Here is a 19661-nt window from a genome sequence, read left to right as displayed (position 1 = left end):
ATAGTCATGGTTAGAGGCCTGTAGCTAGCTATGATTTGAGTAGGTGTTTTGTCAACTGTTAACTGCACTCAGGATGTCTCCTGCACCTCATGCTTTTTGGCCAGCTTGGAGGTGTTTATGTGTATGTTATGTTAAGTACTCCACCTTCAGTCCTTGCAGCCCTCCATTTGGGGTCTAAATGTATGATGGGCTGAGTAACCTGGCAAGGTTGGTGTACTCTCCACAGCTACAAAGCAGATGTCAGTGACTGCACAAATGTTGGCATCCTACAGGACAGGGTATACCTGCATTGACAAGGGTTTCATGCTAAGACACTTAGCTCCTGTTAGAGAAAGACATCTGCACAAGGGCACATGACACGGGTGGGCAAAGGCCAGAAAATAGTGTCACTTTATGAATCTAGCTTAACACACGTAGTTGCCAGCAAAGACGGTATCGCATTCACAGGTCTTCTTCGCAGGATATGACTTCTGACAATCAAATGTATGCTATTATGTTATGACTTCAGTCTTTAATGGGTTGCCAGTGATGTGCCAGAGAATGCACAACTGTATGAGCCATTGACTACAAATGCGAGGCAGACATGTGGTCAGTCTTCAAAACTCTGGACATTTGTCAAGTATGGACTCAGTATTTTGAAATTGTATAATTTTAGTGACACCCAATTTAGTACTGACATGGTTGATTTACTATCAAAGGGTCTAACATTTATTCCATCTAAACCATGGAACATTGTGGATACCATATTAGATATCAAATCTTATGTGAGAAAACTGAATTTTAATGTGTTAATGGGAAATGTATTTAACAGTGACCACAGTGACAGGTTCCATGTGTCAAGTACATATAACCCTCCTCTACATCCTGCGCTAGAGATATTTGAAAAATGTTGCGAATTAGATGTTAGGCACGTTAATACATCTAAGGTAGGTAAGTACTACCCCACTAACATCGGTAACAATGAATGCGAGATGTTACAATTTTTTTCTTCACAAGACCTGAGGTTTTGTAAGCCAGACAAAGGTGGGGGATTGGTGGTGTTTAGTATGTCCAATTACCAACACCGGATGACTGAGTTGCTCAGTTCTGAAGCATACAGTCCCAGTACCCGTTCTGAAGTAAATAGAGCTTATAAGATCATTAGAGACTGCATAGAAGATTTATTCATTGAGGGGAACATAGACCAAAAAAATTTACAACTATGTGAAGACATTGTACCCTAGATACCCTTATATTTTTGGTATTCCCAAAATTCACAAGAGTATTGAGAATCCACCTTTAAGACCTTTAGTGGATAGTAGAGGATCACCAACCTACTCTTGTGCCAAGGTTGTAGATGCCATCCTGCAGAAATACCTTACCCATGAGTCCCAAATATGTAAGGACTCCTGGTCATTTTTGGATAGAGTTGGATCATTGGAGTTTGACGTGAATTATAACTTCCTCACCATAGATGTGAAGGACTTGTATACTAGCATACCCCATGACACAGCATTGGAATGGGTAACCCTTATGCTTAAAAAATACAATGCATCCACTAGGGAAATTGAGTTGGTCTTAGTACTTATAGACTTAGTACTGTCTAACAACTATTTCATGTTCCTCAATGAATTCTTCTTGCAAAAGGTAGGGGTTACTATGGGGTCTCCCTGTGGAGGGAGTATAGCCAACCTGGTAATGGCTTACTAGGAAGCAGAGCACGTCTTCAAGGGTGGTAGGTTTTTGGACACATTTATATTTTATGCTAGATTTTTGGATGATATTTTCATCCTGTTTAAAGGTAATGAAGATGACAGCCAGCTAGTTTTAGACTATTTCAATAATACCACCGATTTTCGCCAATTTACATCTACATTTAATTGTGACACTATTGCCTATCTGGACATTTGTTTAAATAAAGACTATGTTTTGCATACTTTTACAGCTAAGATATTCAGGATGAACACGTATTCTAACACTTTTCTTCATTACACCAGTAGTCACCCCTTTCACCAGAAGAGATCTGTTATTAAGGGACAACTAGTGCGAGCCTCTAGGATGGTTAGTTTGGATGAGGAGTTCTTCGATGAGTGTCGGGTCATTAAGAGCATGTTCCTCTGTAGAGGGTACCCCGAACTCCTCTTAGACATGCTCATCCAAGAGGTGTCAGACAAAAGACGAAATAAAGTGTATGTACCACTTTTAAGCATCAAATCCATGGTATCCCCTACAGGCCAAGGTGTTTCATTAGAGGGGAATGATAGTTTAAATGTTAAAATTGATGGGACTGAAAGTATAGGACAGTTGGACATTAATGCTTCTGTGAACTTCATAACTACATTTAGTACATATAGCAAACATTGTTCATTTATTTTAAGGTAGAACTGGCATTTGTTTAAGATGTGCCCAGATATCTACCAGAAAATAGGCGAAGGCCCTAGAGTGATTTATAGGAAAGGAAGAAATCTTAAATCATTATTAGAAAAGCATGATATGGTAACTGTAAAGAATCCGGGCATGTATAAATGCCTGAATTGTAATTATTGTAAATTTGTGAATGAGACTAACAGTTTTTACGTGAATGGAACAATGTATAAATTGAAGGTAAATATAACTGTAACTCAACGTTTGTTACATATTTAGCAAGATGTACATCGTGCTTGGGTTTCTATATAGGTAAAACTGAGAGAAGATTGCGTGACAGGATGTATGAACATCTATATGCCATCAAGAAATGTAAACTTGAAAATGCACTTGCCAAACATGTAGCTTGCTATATAAATCATAGCTTCAAGTTTATGGTTATAGATCAAGTTAAGGTTGACCCTAGGGGAGGCCCAAGACATCTTAAACTTGAAGAGCTTGAGTTAGCTTGGCAGGTGAGACTGAATGCTTACAGTCTCCCTGGGCTTAATGATTCCTGTTCGATCAGTAGTGTGTTAAAACTAAACAGTTTAAAGAGATGAACAAACATGAGTATGTTGAAGTAACCTTGGGTATAAATTAATTTAATTTATACATTTACCCAGAACTGTTTGTACATTTATTTATATATTTTTACTAAATAGGAATTAATTCTTCCCTGAGTGGTCCATGTCTGATGTTTTATCATAATTATGTCATGTTACTTTATGTCTTGTTAATTTTATGTTTTAAAAAATTTAAATGGAAAATTTTGTTAATTTTATCATCGGGAACTGTTTTATTGTTAAGATGTGTAAATGTCTTGCCTCTTTAAAATTTCATGTGTCAATTACGTGGTTTCGTATATATACACTGCATTTACATTTATTGAGAGTATTCTGATGAAGTCAGCTATTGAAGCTGACGAAAAGCGCTTAAATAAATCTCTTATTTGTCTGTATTTGCCTTCGCTCATATTTTTTTGTTTTACTAGTTTGTCTTTGCCTGTTCGTGGTTCATGGGCTCAGTATATAACATACAGTTCAACACACACTTCTGCGCCTGTTGTGTACTATGCACATACCCTATACATGTCTCCTACATTTGTAGGACAAGCATATGTTTCATAGTAGCATTCATAGGTGACATATGAATATATACAACATCCCAGGTAGCTGGCCTAGCAGTGTCACACTCAGTATTGCACAACAGACACTCCAGTAGTAGTCATACATGAGCTGACCTTTGCTGGGGTGACACAGGGGGCAGAGATGTAATCCATGCCAATGCAGACAGGGCAAACAAGAATTGCCATTGGTGGTGGACAGCAGCATGTGAGTTCAGCAGGTCTTGTTGCGACCTAGTGTTTAATGTCCTATTTGACATTATTGCATCCCCCCTTCTGCATTCCAGTACAAGCTTACGTGATTGACATACCTGTTATAGTGATGAATAGTTTCCTCAAAATACTGCAAATGGTTAGGTTTGTGTTGTGGCAGTCTGGCTTTGTGTAGATGGGTTCAGACCTGTGTTGCATAGGCAGCAGCTTGCCTTTTGTAAATAATGCTTATGAGCAGGTGATGGCCTGTGCACAAATCAGTGTCTCCCACTTGCTACTTGCATCCAGAGCAGCTGTGTTGTCTTTATATTAGCCAATGCCATAGCAACACAATGCTATAATTAAGTCCTTCTTGTGTCCCTTACACCTTTTCTTTGCCAGTGTAGAGGACATTATGGAGGTGTGGGGGCTACAGCTTCACAGAGAGTAGGTGGAAATACCTCTCATGATGAGACCTGTGGAGACAGCCCAACAACATGGGGGACAAAGCTCCAGAATTGGGTACAGATTATAAGTAAGTATTGCTGTTATACACAAAGAGGATTGCTAAATTAACAGAGTTTTTCTGGACATGCATTTTCTGTGTGACTTCACATCTGACAGTGAGATGTCTCTGACATACCTCTTAATTGTTCAGATGTCTACATACTTCCCAGAGGTTTGCCTGTTATGTTTGGTCTGTTCCTCAGACGACTTCTGCTTTTGTGAAATCAGTAGGATATTGTGAGGATTGTAATGAGTAAATGTTGACATCCATTAGTGTTTCAAGCATCATATTTTTCAGGGATGTTATGTTACAACAAACCCGGTAACACCAAGAACTGTTTCAGTTTGTAACACCATTATGTGTGATATGTCCCTCTTTCCGGACCCCTGTCCCCCATGTATGTCATGCTTTGTTCAGATGTCTTGCAGTAAGAGGTGCAGAGGTATGGCATATCATTATTTCGTGACTGTACTCCTGGTATCATCCCACTGACTTAGAAACTCCTGGAAGTGGTATGCAACAGAGGCCATAAATATGGTCCCACACCCTGGACATTCTGTGGAGATCTGTACAGCTGACAGTTATGTATGTCTGGCCATTGTTAACAGACTGCAAAGATTGTGTAGCAGTGTTGTGTATAAATGTTTGTTGGGCTGAATAGGGAGAGTAGCAGATGTGAGTGTCATAGCTCCTTTTCTATCTGACTGTGCATGGTGCTACAGTTGTTGGTGGTCTATCAGGTGTGTATGTTTGTAGGGGTAAACTGGAAAATGTCCTGTAACACCTCAGGATTCCCAGTAGACTGTGAGTTGGGGCAGTATATGTCAGTGTAGTGTGTAACTGGCAGCCAGGATATGTTTGTTGAAACAGTCATTGTATTCTAGAGTTCATTTGGGGTACTGGTATGTTGCTGTGACTGTGGTGCAAATAGTTGTGGGTGGACATTTTCACACCAATATCTGCTTTTCCCTACAGTTCCATCCCTGTAGTGCATGCTATATTTGGAAATACATGGATAATTCCCCAGTGCTGATATGAGGCAGTGTCGTGTTGGTCTTGTTTAGAGGGTGCTGGATGCAGTTATACATCTCCACTGTCCAGATGTCTAGACAATGTCCAGATGCGTTTCTCATATGTGTGGTCTTTTTCCTATAACAGTTGTGGGTTTCTGAGAAATTACTGGGATGACATGAGCATTGACATCAGTAAATAATGACATTCATTTGTGTTTCAGACCTGGAATCTATCAGGAATTATATGTTAAATCAAACCATACTACTCTAACAGACTTCTAAACGTATAACAACCATATTTCAAAAATGTCACTATTTATCCCCCCACTTTGTCAGGCTTTTTGCAGATGTCTTGCAGTAAGAGGTTGGTTATCTATCTATCTATCTATCTATATATATATATATATATATATATATATATATATATATATATATATATATATATATCTATATAAACATATATACATATTTATATATATATATATATATATATATATATGTTTGTTTGTGTCTTTCGGCTTTTCCCGGTAAGGGGTCGCCACAGCGGAACTCCGTTTGCTAATGATTGGTAGTTGATTTTTACGTGCCGAGTTACCAGCCCTGATGCACAACCTTCAACGAAGGTACGCCCATTCACGCAGGTCTCCACACAGAAGATGCTCTAGCTGAGAATCGAAACAACAAAGAAAAACACTGTACCACCAGAACCAATAAAGCCAAGCAGGCAGGGCAACCAATAAACAATTTCAAGTAAATCCCAATAAATTTCAAGGAGGATGACCACTGTAATTTAATGTTGCTTTAATCCAAAATTAACGTTACAACAGTACAACGTACACCCACTGGAAAGCCACAGCAACAAAAAATGTACGTTAAGCGCTTTCTCCTGGTATCAATACCAGGCTTCTTCAGAACATTTTAAATGGACAAACCATGTGCTTAAATAGTTTTCATTGCATCATGTGACCCCCACTCTCATTAAAAAAGAACAATTACTTATTTATGATGAATAAATAATCCATCTGTTAAAAATGGTAAAAACAATATTAAAAAGTTTGAAACCTTGATTACATCATAATGAAAACCTTACAAAATATTACAAAATAATATAATATAAAAGATAATAGAGACCTGGCACCACTCAAATTAGCTTATATAAAAGCCAAAGTTAGAAATATAATTTACTATAATCTTTTATATATTTCTAACTTTGGCTTTTATATAAGCTAATTCGAGTGGTGCCAGGTCTCTATTATCTTTTATATTATATTATTTTATACCCCCCTATTCATCCATCTTTAAAAATTTTTGAAGAATTAGTAGAGAGAGAAATTAGGTTTCTTAAGTATAAAGAGAATAATAAAAATGAGAACAATTTTTCTAAAGAAGACAAGGAACTTGTATTGTCCCTCAGTGAAAACAAGTGTAGAGTTATGAAACCTGACAAGGGGGGGGGAGTAGTGTTGATGTACAATAATGATTATGAGATCCACATACACAATATATTACAAGATAACCATCAATACGAATCTGTTTCTCAAAATGAGATTAATATAGATTATGCTAAAATAAAATATTATTTGTATGATCATTTATTACAAGGTAGTATCAACAAAAGAATGCATAATTTTTTGAGAGGGGATAAAACAAAAATACCTACAATTTTCTGTATCCCGAAGACACATAAGGGGATAGAAAACATGAAGTTTAGACCCATTGTAGCTGGGGCAGGAGGTATTACGGAACTTTTAGCTATATTTGTAGATACTACAGTTAAAAACTTTGTAGGTTTAATACAACATATTTGTAAAGACTCGTGGGAGTTTTTGAAAAATATTAGCAAAAAACTGTTTGATAAGGATTTGTTAATGGTAACAATAGATGTTATTGAACTTTTTCCAAGTATTCCCCATGAAGAGGGTCTGGAATGGTTTTCTAATGTTCTGGTTGGGGAATCAGGGTTAAATGGTAAATCTATTAAGTTGGTGATTGAATTTACTGAAACTGTCCTTAAAAATAATTTTTTATACTTCAATGGTGAATACTACCATCAAAAGAAGGGGGTAGGCATGGGGGCATCTTGTGCCCCCTTGTATGCCAATTGTGTATTATACTATTGGGAAAAGAAATTTATTTTTGACACAGAGTGGAAAGAACACATTGTTCAGTGTACTAGATTTGTAGACGACATTTGTTTGTTATGGAAAGGAACAAAGGAAGAGTTGGACACCTTTTTTGTTTATATTAATGAAACTACAGATTTTTTAAGATTTACTATTAACATTGGAGATGAAAGTTTAGATTATTTGGACATTACTTTATATAAAGACCTGGTAAATAATTGTTTTCAGTCTAAAATATTCTGTAAAAAGACCTTTTCAAATATGTATTTACATTTCGATAGCGGCCACCCCTTTTACCAGAAAAAGGGGATTGTGAAGGGACAGATAATTAGAGCTTCAAGAATGACAAGTAGGACAGATGAATTCATGAATGAAGTGTTATTTATTAAAAATTTATTTTTAGAAAGGGGTTACCCTGGGCAACTTATTGACCAAGTGGTTAAAGAAGTGCTTGAGAACAGGAATAATAAATACTATCCTCTTATTGGTAAAGGTAAAATCAAGAAAGAAATATCTGGCCCTAATTTGGAATGTAAGACTGGAGCATTTGTTCATACTTTTACAGAGTCATCGTCCGAAACAGAAAAGATTATTAATACATTTTGGCATGTATTAAGAGTGAATGAGGAGATATCTGAATATGTACCGGTCCAACCTAGGTTTGTTAGAAAAAGAGATTTGAATCTTAAGGAATATTTAGAAAGGGGAAACAGAGAGTGGACATGTGACAACAGAAAAAAGAAGAGTACCTTTAAATGTGGGGCATGTCATCAATGTCCCTTTATGTTTAATAAGGCTTCCATATATATTCCATCTAGGAAATTTAATACAAGATCTTCCCAGTATTTTAATTGCAAATCGAAAGGAGTGGTATACCTGGGCATGTGTGTAACATGTTCCAGTTTCTATATAAGGAAAATAGAAAGGTACTTGAATAGAAGGGTTTATGAACATTTTTACAATGTTAGTAAAAGAAAAGAGACTAATGCCTTCTATAAACATTCTCTTACATGTACTAATATGGTCTTAAAGTTTTTTGTTTTGGAGCAAGTGGATTTAGACCTCAGGGGTGGTAATTGGGAGACGAAATTGGAGTAGAGAGTTGCTGTGGCAACTGAGGCTGGATGCAGGGAAGGCTCAGGGGCTAAACGACAATATTACCATTAGTAGTGTTCTTAAATTAAGAACTGCCAGATTGTAACAAGGAAAGGGTTGCCTTTTTCTGTATCAAATGTAATTTCACGATTATGGTCTTGAGTAAGGATTTATTATTTATTATTTTTTTTGTGCACTATACAGGAAATAACATTTATTATAATCTTTTATATATTTTTAACTTTGGCTTTTATATAAGCTAATTTGAGTGGAGCCAGGTCTCTATTATTTTTTATATTATATTATTTTGTAATATTTTGTAAGGTTTTCATTATGATGTAATCAAGGTTTCAAACTTTTTAATATTGTTTTTACCATTTTTAACAGATGGATTATTTATTCATCATAAATAAGTAATTGTTCTTTTTTAATGAGAGTGGGGGTCACATGATGCAATGAAAACTATTTAAGCACATGGTTTGTCCATTTAAAATATTCTGAAGAAGTCTGGTATTGATACCAGGAGAAAGCGCTTAACATACATTTTTGTTGCTGTGGCTTTCCAGTGGGTGGGCGTTGTACTGTTGTAACGTTAATTTTGGATTAAAGCACCATTCAATTACAGTGGTCATCCTCCTTGAAATTTATTGGGACTTACTTGAAATTGTTTATTGGTTGCCCTGCTTGCCTAGCTGAGAATCGAACCAGACAGTGTCTTACTGTGAGGCGACAACGCTACAGCAGCACCACCACCGCGGGTATATATATATGTATATATATATATATATATATATATATATATATATATATATATATATATATATATAGATATATATTATTATATTATATATAATTTGTATTTATATATACATATATATGTATACAAGAGTGTTACAGATATATATTTTTCCCTTATGTGAAATGACTGTAGTGCATGATATGTTTCTAAAAACATTACAAATTCCTGCAGCTCAGATGGTATAGAGGTATGTTGCTGTGATTGTAGTGCACAGGGTCTTGGGTTCAAGTCTTGGGAGTGATGACTTTTCTTCATTAATGTTAAATGACCAGAATGCATGATATATTTGTAAAAGCATTACAAATTCCCACGCATCAGATGGTGTAGTGGTACATTGCTGTGTTTGTAGTGCACAGCATCCTAGGTTTGCGACTTGGCAGGGCTGATCATTTTGTTGCTGGGCTGAACAAAGGCTGATAGAGACAGAGAGATTAAGACACTTTTAAGAAGTTGTAAGCAGGATTGCATGGTTTTGCACAGAGCTAAATGATGCTAAGAGATAGTTAAATCCTCGTAGCTTCACTTAGCACCGCCTATACCTGAGCTAATTTTAATTAAAGAAAAGAAACAAGGGTGATAGGAAAGTGATGAAATGGTGGCAAGCAGGGGGTAAAACATTCGGAAAACCAGATAGGGATGTGCAGGATGGGTGTAGGAAAGGACCATAGCTCTACATTTCTTCTGCAGCAACAGCTGTGAATAATGTGTAGAATTTGGAATTTACGGCCTCATACCCCACATAGTGACAGACATTTGGAGAATAATTTGTGGGTAGATTGATTAATTACACTGTACATGGGGGCAAACTGTAGAGCTATGTATGGGGCAATGATTTTTTTGTGGGACAGATGCTGTTTTTTTTGAGGTGAGAGTGGGATGTTGGGAAAGGGCTGTAGGTATATTTGGGGAGGTAGGTTGGGTAGGATAGGTAGCATTTGCAGACAGACAAGACACACAAAACAGCAGACAGGGGTGATATATGACACATAAGGGGGTACCCACCTTGGAAAGGGAGGGTGGTTGGAAATCAGAGACCCATGAGCTCCCAAATGGATACAGTGGGACAGTGGGCAGTCACCACTGCACCTTCACTGTCCTGAAGGTTTCTGTGCTGGGGGATGGAAAAGAGGGGCAGTCTGCCCCTCGAGCTGTGCCAGGTGGCCCTCCATCTGGTGCAGCTGCTCACCCAACTCAGAGCGGATGATGCACACCATACACTGGAACTGTTGGCGGGTGATGGGCTCCTTTCTGCGCCTGTGCCCAGGGTGCCGGGCCCAGTCCCCTGAGGTGGTTCCATCAAAAGGTGGTGCAGGACCAGTGGAGGAGGATGTTCCAGGTTGGGTCCCAGATGTGCTGGGGCCCAGTGCCATGCCCAGATGGGGTAGGACAGGCAGATCCACGAGGATCTGCCTTCTCAAATGTGCTATGGTGTTGTGGTTTTGCCAGATATATTGGTTAGTCATGAACAACACATTTCAAAATTCATTGTAATAGCATGCTTGGGTGTTCCCATTAATCCAAACCAACAGATGTGAAGCAGTTGCATAGCAAACAGAACACATGCATAAATGAAACAACAGTAAGCATTTTAACAGCATGCAAGTTACATTGATAGCAACAGGTCACCAATAATGGTATTTGAACAAGGTATGTTAATATGCAACCAATGAAATATATGAACAATAATAGAACACGTCCCAACAATAGGTTTTGTGAACAACATACCCATACCATATGAATAATTATTGATGCAGAGGACAGGTGGGGGAAGAGAATAAAATGTCCATTAACAACTGTATCAGCTTCTATTTTTCATAGCAGTACTGCTCAATACTCTACAGATGTGTCCTCACTTTACATCTACCTATGGCCCATAGCTTCTGTCGCACATACATACTTGTTAGATTGCCAACCTGTAATGGTATGGGGCAGACTGGGTACATTGTGGGTACTTTACTGGAGGGGACTTGTACATGTCAGGGTTACATACTTAACAAAGAAGGGTTACCCTGCAATGATCTTGTGTGTGTTTGCTACTAGCATAGTTCACCTGGATTCCTATCTGTGTCCAAGGTGATTGGCAGCAGTGACCACTAGCCGTGACAGCATGACACTTGGGTGACATGTATCGGGAAGAGAGCATGGTATATGTACCTATCCTGCTGACATTTACAGGTGTATGGGGTTGGACAGTGGAACAGTTGTAGACTATGTATTAGTATACCCTTCATACAGCTACTACACACATATCTTTACCTGTGAGACCTGTGGGGAAAATATCTGTTAACACTTTCTGACTGTTTCTACAAGTATTCAGGGCTTCTACTGTATATATATATATATATATATATATATATATATATATATATATATATATATATATATATATATAGATAGATACACACACATCTCAGTACCACTCCCTAGATTCAAACCATGTATGGGTGTGCTAAAAATGAACATCAGTGCTGTTTTCCATCACACTGAGCTACTTGAGAACTGCTTTTTTTTGTTTGAGTGATTTCTGACTAATACTCTCTGGGTTGGACAGGCTGACCTTGTAATCCTGAAATTCATGTATGGCAGATAGCTACTGTACTGTGTATTACTCCTTTGAAATACTACAATCTGGAAAGCAAAGGTTAACATAAGACTGCAATGCATACTAGCTGTTTCCCAGAACAGCCTCAGTTATTTCATGCTGTCAATGCCATATTTGCTGTAAAGAACCTGTACACATTCTATTTCTACAACAGCATATCAGAGTAAGCACAACAGTTTGTTGTATATTTTATTGCACTTTTATTAATGGACATCCTGTGGATAAATATTAGTGTGACAAACATGTTTTATTCATTAGACACAGTACACAGTCTACCTACTGGCAGTAAACAATGTACTACTTCTATTTGATGGCACTATATACTTCAAGATAGATCTGTACTCACCAGCCTGTCGGCGCATCCTTTTCAGTCTGTTGGCATGGGCCTCGATGTTCATAGCCCTCTCTTCTGCAGCTGTAGGGGTGAGAAACAATCATTAAGCATACCTGTCTATCACATACTCAGGCTAGAATTTGGGACACCTCTATCTGGGATACTTACAAACTGCTAGAGCATGCCAGTCCCGAGCATCTTGGATCCATTGGGCCAAGAGCTCCCCCTTCCTATGCTTTAGGTTAGCATAATGATGCCGTACCTGCTCATCAGTTCGGGGGATTCCAGTTGCACTGGTGAGGTCACGTGCCAGATGGTCCCAGGCCTTCGCGTTGTAATGAGAGCCCTGGTACGAGCCCTGCAGCAGTCTGTCATCATGGTGTTTTACAAGAAGTCCAGCCATGACCCTGGACTTCAGGATGCCCCAGCACTGCACCTGAATGCACGCTCCCTCTCCAACGCCAGACATGTTCTTGCAGAGATCAAACTAAACAGGTTATGGCTGTATTCCCACCTGCATGGCTTAAATAAGGCCATATTCCCACCCTTTGCTGTCATTGGACCATTTTGAAAATGGTAAGCTCAGCTGAGCAGTGCTGAAATCCACTAAGCTGAGTTGAACAGTGCTTAAAGGTGTGATTGCTGAGCATTGCTTAACAGTGCTCAAATCCTTTTAGCTGAGCTGACTGCTGCTTAGCATTTGCATTTAAGCAATGCTTACACCACATAGCTGAACACTGCTAACCATTGCTCAATTTTCATTTTAAGTAAATATCAGGATAATGACTTCATTAATCATTACTGACATATTAGTAAGTGTATTTAATTTACTTTACATGATATCCCTCTATGTGCTTTCATTATATTACCATGGAGTGTGACTATACTGTATGGGACGCTTGTGTATACATGAGTGATTTCACATGTTATATGCACTCACAGTTACATTTTAGACCAGCTACACTACCGTGGTTGACAAATATCAATTACTACATGATTTAAAATTAGAATAATAATTTTAACACTGCCTTCCTATGTAAAAATAAAGTGTTGTGTCTTGATACTTGAACCATGAACATCTGCATACAAAGCTAGCACTCTAACCATTATGCTATCTTAGCATGAGGATTTTATTTATTTATTTATTTATTGACATTTGTTAACTGGGTTTGTCCAACTGGGCTTGTGGCCCATTTTCAGTGGAGACCTGAGGAGAAAAGCTCCAGTAATACATTTTAAAACAAGTACAATTTTAAACAATATTGACATAATAGCAGTTATAGCAAAACGATTCACATATGTTGGGATACATGCATAAAGTTAAAGTTGCATTAAAAAGAAGCTAAGTAACAATTTTACATTGATATAGTTCAATAGGTCAACAATTAACATTTTTTGTTTGTATAAAACTGTGCAAATGGATAGTAGACACATTGGAGAGAGAGGTGTAATGAGATACTAAGTATGGTCCTTTTGAGGGTACATAAAGGGAAGGAAGACTAGGTAGGCTCATGGCAAGGGCAGGTTCTGGAATTGAGAAAATAAGCTTTTAGTTCATTTTGAAAGTGTGAGGTGTGGGAGATTGAACTTAAGTCAAGGGGAAGTTTGTTCCAAGCATGGGCAAGGGAGTGTTTGTAGAGTAGTTTGCCTACTGACCTTTTTGGGTGGTAGATATCAAGTAATTGTTGGTTAGACGTATGGAGGGTCCGGGATGGGATGTAGATGGAGACTAAGGAAGATAGAGATGGACAGAAGGAGGGTTTATAAAGAACAGAGTGTAGCATATGCAATTGATAAGATAGCAGAAACTGGGGAAGTTCAAGCCATTGAAGAGAGTTTAAAGAAATGCAGTGTTGTGAGTTGTATAGGGTGTTAGTAATGAATCTGGCTATTTTATAGTAAGTCTGTTGCAGTTTGTTTAGAGTGGAGGCCTGGATATTGGTAAGAACTGGGGCGGCGTATAAGAGGGAGGGGAGGAGGAGTGCCTGGCTCAGGGTAAGTCTAGATTCAGGGGTTAGGAATTTTTTGTTCCAATATAGCAGACCTAGTTTCTGTTTTTTTTTTTTTTATACATTGGAGTATGTGTAGGTTGAACTTGAGTTTGTCATCGATAATGACCCCTAGGAGTTTTGTGTGGGTGTCAGGTTGGATATTTGTATTGTTAGAAGATGTAATAAAAAAGGAGGTTTTGTGATGAGAAAGAGAATGGGGAAGGGAAAGTAGGAGTTTGGTATTTTTGGGATTTAGTATCAATAGGTTGTGAGAGAGCCATTGTTCAGTGGATAGTAGGGTTTTTGGGTCAGGGAGTGTAGTTCAGGAATGTTATTTGAGATGGATATAAGTGTGGAGTCATCGGCATACTGAATAAGGGAGGATTCTTTGCATGAGGTTTAAAGATCATTGGTGAAGATGTTAAACAAAAGGGGTCCCAAGATGGAGCCTTGGGGAACTCTAGTGGAGATGGGAAGGAAAGGTGAGGAGGATGAGAGCCATTTGACAGATTGTTCCCTGCCATTCTGTTGTATATTTTTATTTATCTCCTATGGGATGTTTCAACAATGCTGAGCAGAGGACCATAACATGTACACCCGCTCAGCTATGCTTAAACATACCTTAGAATGGAAAATATATAAATTCATAAACCTACTTTATTTACATATATCTCTACTCCTTGTCAGTCACAGTAAGAGAAATTGTAAAGGGACACACAGGGACAGATTTTAATTATTGGTCTTACAAAGTTGGGAAGTGTGACTGTGGGTTTCTAGCAAATCACTGGCAAATCACTTGAGGTTTAAGTCAGAAATACTGTCAGACATTTGGATTTCAGACTTCATACCCTTCAGGAAATCCATGCTACTGCAAACCTTTTATTCTATCAGCTTTCCAGGTTTGTCAGTGCAATATTTAAAAAGTGTCCCTATTTTTCTGCCTTTGTCCACCCATTATTTATGGCTTTGACAGTTTTCTTGCTGTAGGAGGTTGGGAAGTATGTGAAGCAGGCATCTGGGCCTTCTGCGGAAACCTGTACATGTGACAGCTATGGCCATATGGCACTTTCAGATGGCAGACATTTGTGTTTCAATCTTCATAACCAGGAGGAAGTCAATGCTACTGCAAACCTTTTATTCTACCAGCTTTCTGTGTTTGTCAGTGCAATATTTAAAAAGTGTCCCTATTTCTCTGCCTTTGTCCACCCATTATTTATGGCTTTGACAGTTTTCTTGCTGTAGGAGGTTGGGAAGTATGTGAGGCAGGCATCTGGGCATTCTGTGGAAACCTGTACAGTTGATGGCTATGGCCGTACAGCACTTTTACAATGCAGGGTGTGTGTGACAGAACCTGTTACACACATGCTGCATTGTTCCTTGCTCCCCTATCTATTTCAGTATCCGTGGACACTGAAATACTCGTTTTATTTCATTTCAGTGTCTGTGGACACTGAAATACTTTTAAAAAGTGCCTTATGGCACATTCTGAGTGCAGGGGGCATGTTAGATGTGCGTGCTCTGCTTAGACATGCCCCCTGCACTCAGTGTCCACATAGCCATAACAGTAGTGCACCTTCATGAATATGCAAGGTGTTCTACTGCTATGGCTGCTCTTGCACGGGTATGGTCCTCTCCATATCAGAATAACGCTATTCCAACACGGAGTTTAATGAATCCTGGGGAATGTAAAGCATTTGGATGCCCTTGCAATAAATTTTAAATTGGCCAAATAACTAGGCCAATTAGAAAAAAAATTTTTGAACATATTAGAGCCAATAGGAATGTTTCTGGAACAAGTGTGGTAGCTCAACATTTGGTTTGAATTCCATGGTACTGATGTTTCTTGTTATAAATTTGTTTTACTGTATGTTTTTCCTGCAGCCAATTTGTTGTTGCATAAAACTGCTTTTTTTACAGCTAGAAGCAAAGTATATTTTTATATATAATACATTGCAACCCTTTGGGTAAATAATGAGGTGGAGCACAAGCATTTAGTTTTACAATGTCATTTTGTTCTACTAATGACTGGTTCTTTTTAATTGTCAGGTAGATTTATTTTCTTTCTTCTGTCTTGTTTAACTACTGAACGTGTTAACCCGAGGCTCTAGTTTTAAATAAAGAAGGCCTTTTTTCAATCCATTGGTGTGAATTGAAAGGTGTTTTTTACTTATTATTTGGAATCTAAAATGATATAAAAAGGAAAAGTTGTTAGTTGAATATATTTCCACATTATCCCTTGATTATTTTTTTTCTTAATTGTGATGGACCCCTGGATTGAGAAATGGTCTTCTTATTACATATTTTTATTAAATTGCTGTTTGATATTCTGCACTGTCTGCATCTGTTTTTACTCAACTGGTTTATCTTGTACACTGAAATCAAAATCTCTCTCCAACTAATGAAACAGCCGGTGTACAAATTCTGTAGTATCCAGCAAAAGAAGAAACACCAGCTGTACCACAGCAACGTAATGTATTGAAATAGTAAGCTCTTTCAGGGATCCGACCCCTTCATCAGACAACAAGTGAATATACCTTACACAATGTATAGTGGAATCAATTAAGGACAATTAACATTCCTTAAGAAAACAGTAACATTATTCTGTTATGTTAACTGTAGTACATATTTTATGTTTTTTTACTAGAGTTAACATGCTTAACAGAATAATAAATTATGTTGCTGTGGTACAGCTGGTGTTTCTTCTTTTATTTTGTACACTGTTTGTAAGCCACATGAATTTACCTTTGTAGACCCTGTAATTTATCTCTTTGAGAACAATGTGATTTTTCCATAGCTTCGTACATTCTTACGTTCATACTAAGCTAACTACCAACAGGTCTTCAAAAGCTTAGCTGTGCAACCCAACCAGTTTTGTCCCAGAGTTTCTTGGATGCCTATTTGGTGTGGTATGTTAGTATAGTTGTAGCTGAGAGTTATGTGTGTGTGTGTGTGTGTGTGTGTGTGTGTGTGTGTGTGTGTGTGTGTGTGTGTGTGTGTGTGTGTGTGGTGTTAATTTAGTTGGGGATTAATTTACTTGCTGTCAACTCAGTCCATCAGAGAAATGGGGGCCTGGTGTGGGGTAAATTTGTGATTTCCATGCAGTGATCAAGGTTTCTTTTGAAAAGGATCTGGGATGAACTCTGCTTCATGCAGTTTGGGAGCTTATTCCATAGCATGGGGATACTTTGAGACACATAGTGGCCCCTCCATCAAGTTCTGTTTATGTTGTAGACAAAGTTCAGGTCCTTGGATCTAATGTTTCTGGTGTTGCTTTTGCTTGTCTTTCAGACATGCAAGAGATCCATCAGAGCTAGATCTGAGAAAATCTCTCTTTTACTAACATTATAAACCACAACCGTAACAATAACAAACTTACCTCTGCACTCTTTCTAGACCTCTCCAAGGCTTTTGACATGGTCGATCACAAAATGCTAATGAACACCTTGAAGGCCTTCACATTAGAAAATCAGGCACTCCAATGGTTTGATTCCTACGTACAAGGCAGGCAGCAGGCTATCCTGTGGCAGGGTAAACTATCCTCATGCCTACCCATCAGGCTATGAGTCCCTCAGGGTGCAATACTAGGTCCCCTTCTCTTCTCCATCCTTATAAATGATCTTAGCACAATCATACCAGAGGCTGCTTGCATTCAATATGCAGACAACTTCACCTTGATTTGTTCTGCCACCAGCCCAACAAATCTTACCACAGTAACCCAAAACACCTTTAACTTGGTTGAAAAATGGCTACTAAAGCAACATCTAATCATAAATCCCAACAAAACTAAGTTACTCCTCTTCTCCCCTACACGAAGGTCCGCCCCGCTAATCTTCAGCATAACAGCTAGTAATGGGACCATTATCTCCCCAGAAACTCAAACTAAACTCTTGGGTGTCACAATTGATAACAATCTCTGGTTCAACGTGCACATCAATCAAACTATAAAAAACATCAATAAAAAACTTGGCTCTCTCTATAGGATCAAATCATTCCTCACCCCACCTGCAAGAATTGCAATCGCCCGCTCCCATCTACTATCTACCCTTCTCTATGCCTCTTCTCTTTTCTCTTACCTGAGCAAAACTGATCTCAATAAATTATCATCTTGTTACAACCATATTGGCAGATTTGCTACTGGCTCACCCTACCGAACCCACCACTGCCACAACCTAAATCTCATAGGCTGACTTGAACTACCTCATCTTCTACAACTCAACCAGCTCATAGTTGCCCATAAAATCCTCTACTGGCCAGAAAATACCCCAGCCCTAAAAAACATGATCTGTCCCTACAGCAACAATCAACCACTCCGCTTGCTCCTCCACCAAACTCCTAGTTCAAACAGTAAAATCCAACCACGCTGCTGGTGACTCTCTCTTTGCTAACTCTGTGAGAAAGATATGGAGCTCACTACCACCTGACCTGACCCTAGAACCTTCACTAACCGTATTCAAAAACAAGATTAAATATTACTTTAAATCACACTGGCTATGTCCCTGTACCAACCCTCACTAACACCTTATCCATCTCACATGTCTCTCCTGTATAAGTGTCCTCTCTTCAGCCACCCCTCTCAATATCACAACGGTCAAAACCATAACTAAAACTACTCAATGTATTCTTGATCCTGAAGGTAATATAGTGTTACTACCCGTTTATACATACTTGCATTGATATGTAAGCCTCACGCATTATGTGGTGTTGTATTGCTTTGTTCTGTAACCTATGAGTAAATGTAACCTGGGTGTAAATGCCATACACCAATTGTTCTGACAACTGTATTGTGTACATATACCTTGGAGCTTTTCTCCCTGGGCCTCCACTGAAAAGGGACATTAATCCAGTCGGACCATCCCGGTTAACAAATGTAAAATAAATAAAACATAAATGCTAGACATAGATTGCCTCTCAAGTAACCTGCAGGAGACTGAGTACAGAGACAAGAATTTAAGGCAATCTGTGTGGGACAGGGTATTCATTTCATGGATTCTCCTTGTGAGGAATCTTTGAGGACATTCCAGCTGTTGTAAGTGCCTGGCTAGGTACATGCCAAAGGGGGCTCTATACTCAATGATGGGTCTGATAAAGGCTGAGTAGAATGGTACTATTACTTCCTTGGACCTAGATGCCATACCCTTGCTTATGAGTTGGGTGATATAGAATGATTTAATTACTATCTTGGCTATGTGTTGCTCGAACACCAGATTACTGTCTGTATATGTTTACAGATCCATGACTATTTGGTCAACTTTTAGGGGTAGCTGCTTTCCCAAAGGGGAGTATAATGCATTTCTTTGCCTTGAATTTTAATCCATGGCTTTTGCACCAGTCATTTGTTAGTGTTAGTCCCTTCTGTAGGATATTGCTGTCATGGGGGGAATCTATGATAGCTTCCAATTTATAGCCTTCTGTGAACTTGGTGAGCCAGAGGCCTTTGACATTAGCCTTGACGTCTGAGAACTAGATGAAAAACAGGAGTGGGTGCAACACAGAGCA

The 19661-nt window shown here is 38.5% G+C and overlaps 1 protein-coding gene across 3 annotated transcripts in view; it reads left to right on the top strand.

Moving 5' to 3' along the window:
- The window catches only part of EGF (epidermal growth factor), a 1284649-nt gene that overhangs the window by 1065718 nt on the left and 199270 nt on the right, over nt 1-19661 (top strand). The window lies entirely within an intron of this gene.

This window comes from Protopterus annectens, chromosome 2.part0, assembly GCF_019279795.1.
Source record: "Protopterus annectens isolate FY-2018-M chromosome 2.part0, PAN1.0, whole genome shotgun sequence".
Lineage (NCBI taxonomy): Eukaryota > Metazoa > Chordata > Ceratodontiformes > Protopteridae > Protopterus > Protopterus annectens.
This window is presented reverse-complemented; position numbering and strand designations above follow the sequence as displayed.